The sequence below is a fragment of the Alligator sinensis genome, unplaced genomic scaffold (genome assembly GCF_000455745.1).
Source record: "Alligator sinensis unplaced genomic scaffold, ASM45574v1 scaffold714_1, whole genome shotgun sequence".
In the NCBI taxonomy this organism is placed as follows: Eukaryota; Metazoa; Chordata; order Crocodylia; family Alligatoridae; genus Alligator; species Alligator sinensis.
This window is the reverse complement of record NW_005842493.1, coordinates 1,198,674-1,204,996: the sequence shown is the minus strand read 5'-3', so window position 1 is coordinate 1,204,996 and position 6,323 is coordinate 1,198,674. Positions and strand designations below refer to the sequence as shown.

The 6,323-nt window shown below is 58.8% G+C and overlaps 1 long non-coding RNA gene across 1 annotated transcript; it reads left to right on the top strand.

Annotated features, from left to right (window-relative positions):
* The first annotated feature begins 1,428 nt into the window (after nucleotides 1-1,428).
* On the top strand, nucleotides 1,429-3,564 carry LOC102381831. The gene is made up of 3 exons (XR_324710.1): nucleotides 1,429-1,491; nucleotides 1,975-2,225; nucleotides 3,401-3,564. It is a non-coding gene; the product is annotated as an uncharacterized LOC102381831 (long non-coding RNA).
* Nucleotides 3,565-6,323: the final 2,759 nt, after the last annotated feature.

The window sequence follows — 6,323 nt, the reverse complement described above, 5'->3', positions numbered from 1 at the left end:
GACAGGCGAGTGGCTCGGGCGAGGGGCAGGAGAGCACTGGGAGGAGCCGGTACCTGAGAATGAGGCTGGGCATTGTGATGTCACCAGGCATAAGAGCTCTTTTGCCATGGCAACCAGAGGTCCCCCCCACACACACACCCGGGCAAGGTGCTGAGCGCTGGGGCTGTGGGCGCCTTTGGCCTGGCCTGGCCTGGGGGTGCTCCCGGCCCGGGACGACCTGAGCCCCTGAACTCATTGGGCGCGTTGTCCGTCCTTGTCCGTGTGGCCCAAGCAGTGACCGCCCTGGCTGGAGGGTCACAGCAGTGACCGCCCTGGGCCAGGGGGTCGTGGTTAAACAGTAGCCCCTGGTGCCGGATCTCAGCCCCTCTCTGATGACTGCCCCGTGGGGTCAGGGCACATCAGGGCAGCGCCTGGGGCTGGGACACAGAGCCCAGCTCGGCCCCAGCCCCTTTCTGTGCAGGGAGGGACGACAGGGTCCTGGGAACAGGCCGGCCAGAGCAAGGGTCAACACAGACCTGCGAGACCTGGGCCTGGTGCAACTCGTAGACCAGGGGCAGGCAAAATATAGCTTGCGTGCTGGATCCAGCCCACCGGGCCATTCTTTCTGGCCTGTGGGGCACCTAAAAATTTTAGAAAATGTTTGTTTATCTGTTCCTGGCTCCTGTCAAAGATGCCAAAAGCCAGGGGCAGTCAGACCCAGGAGAAGTCAACAGCACTCACTAACGAAGCCAGGCTGGATGCGCCCCATCCCCAGCCCCCTCTCAATGAGAGGTGCACGCACTGCTTCCCTGCACATGGCCACCTCCAGCACCATGTGGCCCTGCTTGCATTACGGGGCCGCAGGAGCATGGCCTGTGTGGGTACCCGAGGGCCAGGTGTAGGAGGGTGTGTGTGTGTCCCTGCAATGAGGGAGGGGAAGAGAGAGACAGAGGGGAGCAATGAGGGAGCAAGAGACTGTGTGTGTGTGTGTGTGTGTGTGTGTGTGTGTGTGTGTGTGTGTTCATAGGGTAAGCCTGACGCACACGTCCCACCATACACATACACCCACACCCACCTTGCACTGTCATACACGCTGACCCCCACACCCCAACCCTGTCACAGGTCAGCCACCCTCCCCCCCCCCCACCCCCACATCCCCCCCCACATACTTACAGCCCCCCACAACCCTATACCCATGGTCTTCCCCCACCCAATACACAAGAGTATGACTTCATTTCAAGCTATTGTGCAATCACACAATCAGGTGTGTAACCTGCTGCTGAATTTGCAGCAGGGCTCAGGATCCCTGGCAAGGCAGAAGGAGAAAGTTTGCAGAAAGTTGTTTTGCAAGAGCATCTGCATGTGTTTGATTGGCTCCCGAGGTAGGGGAGGGGCAGGGACTCAGCCAGGCTCAGGGAAGGGAAGGAGCCTGGGGAGCACAGAGCTTGGGGAGGAAATACCTTGTAGCCTGTGAAGTGAACTTGCCCTTAGTGATGGGGAGAACACAACCTGGTATCCTTTTTCTCTCTGTGAGGCAGAGGGACCCATGGGGAGGGAAAAGGGTGGTAAAGGAGACTTGCCTAGGAGGGCAGGGTGTTGATCTGGGCAGAGTTAACTGAGAACCAGCCTGTGGCCGGGTGGGTGATAAACCCAGGGTGGTTTCAATTATCAGCACAAGGGGCCCGTGTCTGGGACTTGGAGAAAGGTGCTTTTGGGAAAAGGGGACAGTGTGTTTCTTTGCAGATAGCACACAGCTGGAGCAGAGGAGAGCTGCTCTTCCCCATGAGGCTGTAGCAGAGCAGGACTTGCTGGAGCAGCAGCACCAGCCGTGGGTGCTGGGTTGCCAGTGTGAAGGAGAGCTGTTGTCTTGTTAAGCCTGCGTGCTCCTGCTGACATTCACTGCAGTCTCAAGGTTTAGGCTGGGGAGTTGTACTGAGGGTGTCTTTGATGCAATTTGTACAGTGTGTTTTATTGCCTTTACACCTGCATTTGAAGGTGCAGCAGGTTCTGGGAATTGTCCCTGGAGATGGTGAATTGCCCTTTCACAGTCAAGTAGATACCACTAACTGGGTTGATCATAACTAGTTGCAGGCATCCACCCGCTCCAGCCCCTTCCCAGGGCCTGTTGCACCCAATCCATGTAGTTGTTGCTGAAGGTGAATCCAGAGGCTTTGCAGGAGAGGTGCTGAATGTCTAGGCTTCCTCACATCCCCTCCAGACTACATGAGCTGCACCTGAAAACCAAGGTAGGCTCCAAAAGTAACTAGTATCAGGGCAGCATCAGTGTGCTGTAACCTTCTCTCTCCTTCCTCTATGGGAGGAAGAAATACCTTGCAGAGCTGGTGCCAGGACAAGAAAGTGAAGCCCAAGTCCCTCTTCCCTGGTGCTGGGGAAAGTTCCCAGGTGTTGGCTGGTCACTGCCCAGACCCGAGGGGCTGCTGTTTGTCTGCACAGGTGCTGCCTGGGCAGCTACACGAATGCCAGGCAGGGCTGGGTAGAAAAGAGACAGGTCAGAGAGGAGCAGTCCAGGAAGGGGTCATGTGGGATGTATTATTTCCCCTGGTCCTTATCAGCCTTGCTAGCTTCAGCTGCCATAAGAGACCCGGGGGCTGCAGCAGGAGGCTGTTTGCTGCTGGGGCAGGCTCCCACCCTGCAGGCTGAAAGCAAGGTGTCAGCAGGGAGAGGTGGGAGAGGGCCATGGGCTGGACCAAGGGGAAGACTGTGCCTGGGCTGGACTCTCTCTCTGCAGCACAAGTCGTTCGGGGCCTGGAGTTTCCAGGGGAAAGGCAGGGAGTCCCAGGCGGCAGAGAGGCCCAGGACTGGCAAATGAGCCTGGCAAGTTTTGGATATGGCTTGATACCCCATGTAGGGGTGAGGAGGAGGGGGCATGGCGGGGGGTAGGTGTCCAGGACCCATTTGGGAGGGGTGGTGGTGCCTGGCTGCAGGTGCAGGGCTGGCTGCAGAGGGGCTGTGGCTGCACCCCTGCGAGCCTGGTCCTGGGAGGCTGCTGCCCCAGTGCCCAGAGACACCCTGTGCTGGGCCTTGCATAGGTGCTGTCTGTGCCCAAAGACTTCCTGAGCTTGTGCTATTTATTCCTTCAGCCCCAGCCCCAAGGCCAGGAAGTAGGGGTTCAGGGAGCCTCCATGTGTCTCTGGGAGAGGATAGCAGAGGGCTTGGCCAGAAGAAGGTGTTGGGGCTCCCTTGCAGATCCTGTGCACGGGGCTCCCAGTGGGGACAGGGGCTGTGTGACAGCAGGGGTGTTTGCGAGTGCCCTGCGCTGCCTGCCGTGTCCTCTGCAGGGAGCTGGGTGGGACAGTGTAAGGGCGGTGCTGTGTCTGGGCTCAGCCTGCCTTTGCCACCCTGTGCATCTGGTACGGTGATACTGGGGCATGCCCTCAGGGTTCAGGCTGTTGATCCGCAGATAGAACAGGCTGCTGGAGAGGCTTTGCAAGAGTGCTGCACAGTCTCCAGGCTTCCTCACAGCAGCTCTGCATTCCCTGAGCTTGCCCTGCCTCCTGCCCCCTGCACTGAGAGACATGGCGAGAGGCCTGGACACGTGGGCCCCCGGTGCCAAGCCTGTGACGGGATCCCTGGTGAGCACTGGAGAAAGCCCCGCTCCTGTGACAGCTGCAGCCAGAGTGCAATGGGGCTGTGCTGGGGGCCAGGCTGGGTGTGCAGGGACCCTGAGGCTGTGGCTTCCCCACACAGGCCAGGTGCTGATTTTGAGCAGGAGCTGGGCAGAGGATTTGCATAATCTGCCTTTCCAGAAGCGGGAGAAGGAGGTGCAGGTTGGCCCACACAAGCCCAGGCAGAGATGAGGCCGGTGGGATCTCCACATTGATGCCTAAGAAGACCTGCAGATTCTCCAGAAGGACTTTGTGAATCCCTGGCTGCAAGGAGATACTCTGCCCTTGGGGTTTCTTAAGACCCAGGCAAGGCTTTCTGGTGTCTTTTTGGACGATTATGTTGCAGTTGAAGTCAGGCTAAGTTGAGTGTGTTGTCACTACTGTGTCTTACTGGGCTGTGTCTTGGCTTAGGTGAAGTTTTTCTGTTGCTTTATGTTGTGTGCTTGACATTGCAAATGGCCATGCTCAATAAATGCTGTCTTCAGAGAACGGACTATTCTCTTTATGCATTTCTCAATTCATTGCCACCAGCTGAAGTGGAGCGTTATGTCTGGTACCAGTGGAAGGTGTTTTGCTGCCGATGTTTGGGCATCATTGGCCTTAATTATTTTTCTGTGACTCTATTTTCCCACCCACATTTTTCACAGGGGGATGTGCTGCCCTGGCTGAGCTCTCCCACATGTTGGGACAGACGTGCGGGCTCTGCCCCTTCTGATGGGGTCTTTTTCCCCCCAGGGACTGTTGCAAACAGTGCAGAGGGGTGAGATATTCCTGCGTGCTGTCAGCTGGTCCTTGCCCAGCCCCAGAGGCACTGAATTGTCTCCCCAGGTGCAGCTGGGCAGGGAGAGAGACAGAGGCTTCCCACTCAGGATGCTTGGCCGAGACCAGCTTTTTCCTCTGAGCAATGAGACTCGATTGGCACTGACGCTCTGCTCTGCACCTTCAGCCCCACAGGCCATGCTGGCCCTTCCTGACCTGCCCGGAGTCTGGGCAGGCAGTGCCAGGACCCTCTCACTGCCATGGGTTGGATTTGCCCCCGTCTCCCCCATGTCTGTGGTCAGCTCAGCCCAGCAGCTCTGAGAAATGCAGGTGTCCAGAGGCAGGGCTGTGGCCCAGCTCTCCCCGAAGGGCCTTGGGAGAAGCTATCTCAGTTTCCCCAGGGCATGGGAAGGATGCTCAGGGGGTCGGGCTGTGGCAGGAGAATGGTGCCCTGTTTTGAGGCCGGCATCAGGAGGAGCTGTGGAGCAGGGGCCTCTGCCCAGTGCATGTCCCAGCAATGGCAAGGGTTGGGGGAGGATGAAGGGAAGGGCCTGGGTGAGGCTGGAGGAAGATGTGCTTCTTGGGAAGGGAGCAGGTGCTGGGTGAAGGGCGGGTGGTGGATTTCTCTTGGCAAGAGGTTGAAAATGAACCAGCAATGGGGCTGTGGAGAAGATGCCTGGTGCTGTCTCGTTGCTGTGGCTTCCCTTGCACGTGGCTGGTGCAGGTGAGTGGCAGGTGCCACAGGGGATGGGAGGACCTGGGAGGCACTGGGGAGCAGCTGGGGAGGCCAAGAGAGCCTGGGGACGTCCCCTCCCTGCCTCTGGGCTGTTTCTTCTCACCTCTCTGTCCCCAGAGCTACTGGCTGGGCTGTGCCTGGAGAGCTGGTGACCTTCCTTCCTGCAGCCCTCCAGGGTGGAGCTACTCCTGGTAAGACCTCTGTGTGCCTGGACCTGGCCTCCTCTGGGCCCTTCAGTGCCTGTCCTCACCCAGGGAAGGAGGAGAACACAAGCCATCCTTTTATCTGGCATTGAGCTCAGCCTTTGCCTGCTTCTCTCCTAGACCTGGGGAAATGTATTGTGTGCCCAGAAGCTGCTCTGCCATCTGTCCCACTTAGGTAGTTGGTTCAGAAAAAAGCATTGGCGATACATAGGGGGTGCATGGAGCTGCACGTGCACCCCCTGAGGTTGGCTGTGCTCCCCCTGGAAGCACCACGGTGCTACAGAAGGGCAGCCCACAGCCCAGGAGGGAAGATCAGCTCCTGGGGGCAGCGGTCCTGAGCACCCCAGGACAGGTCCTTGAGCAACATGTAACTGGGATTTGCATTGAAGGAGTATGCCAGGGCCTGGCCTCAGGAAGCCTGGAGAGATGGGACGGCAGGTGTACTCGTCTGTCCCTGGGCAGACCTCCCTGTCTCTGCTGGGGAAGCCTGGGCCAGCTCTGTAGGATTCACCATCGCACACCTTTGGATGTGAGCATTGTTGGGCCTATCCCTGTCACTTTGCTCATGTGGTGAGTCCACTAGTGTCCTGTTGGCCGCTTGGCTGTGCCAAAACTATGAGCATGCTTGTCCCATCTCCCCCTTCCCCATCTGGAGTGACAGGGCCCAGCGAGTGTCCCCCTGAGCTGCACGTGTTCACCCCTTCCCCGTCCTGGGGGTGGAGGTGGGTGCGGGGGTAAGCAGATCATCAGGAAAGTCCACTCCTAGTGCCTGCACCGTGCCGGGGAGCTGACTATATCTGAGCCGGAGGAAGAGAGAACCCCCATGGAGGATCATGTGGGGATCATGTCCGTGCTGACCCTTGCTCCGGCCCCTTCTTCCCCTTGTCGTCCCTCCCTGCACGGAAGGGGCCGGGGGCCGAGCTGGGCTCTGTGTCCCAGCCCCAGGCGCTGCCCTGATGTGCCCTGAGCCCACGGGGCAGTCATCAGAGCGGGGCTGAGATCCGGCACCAGGGGCTACTG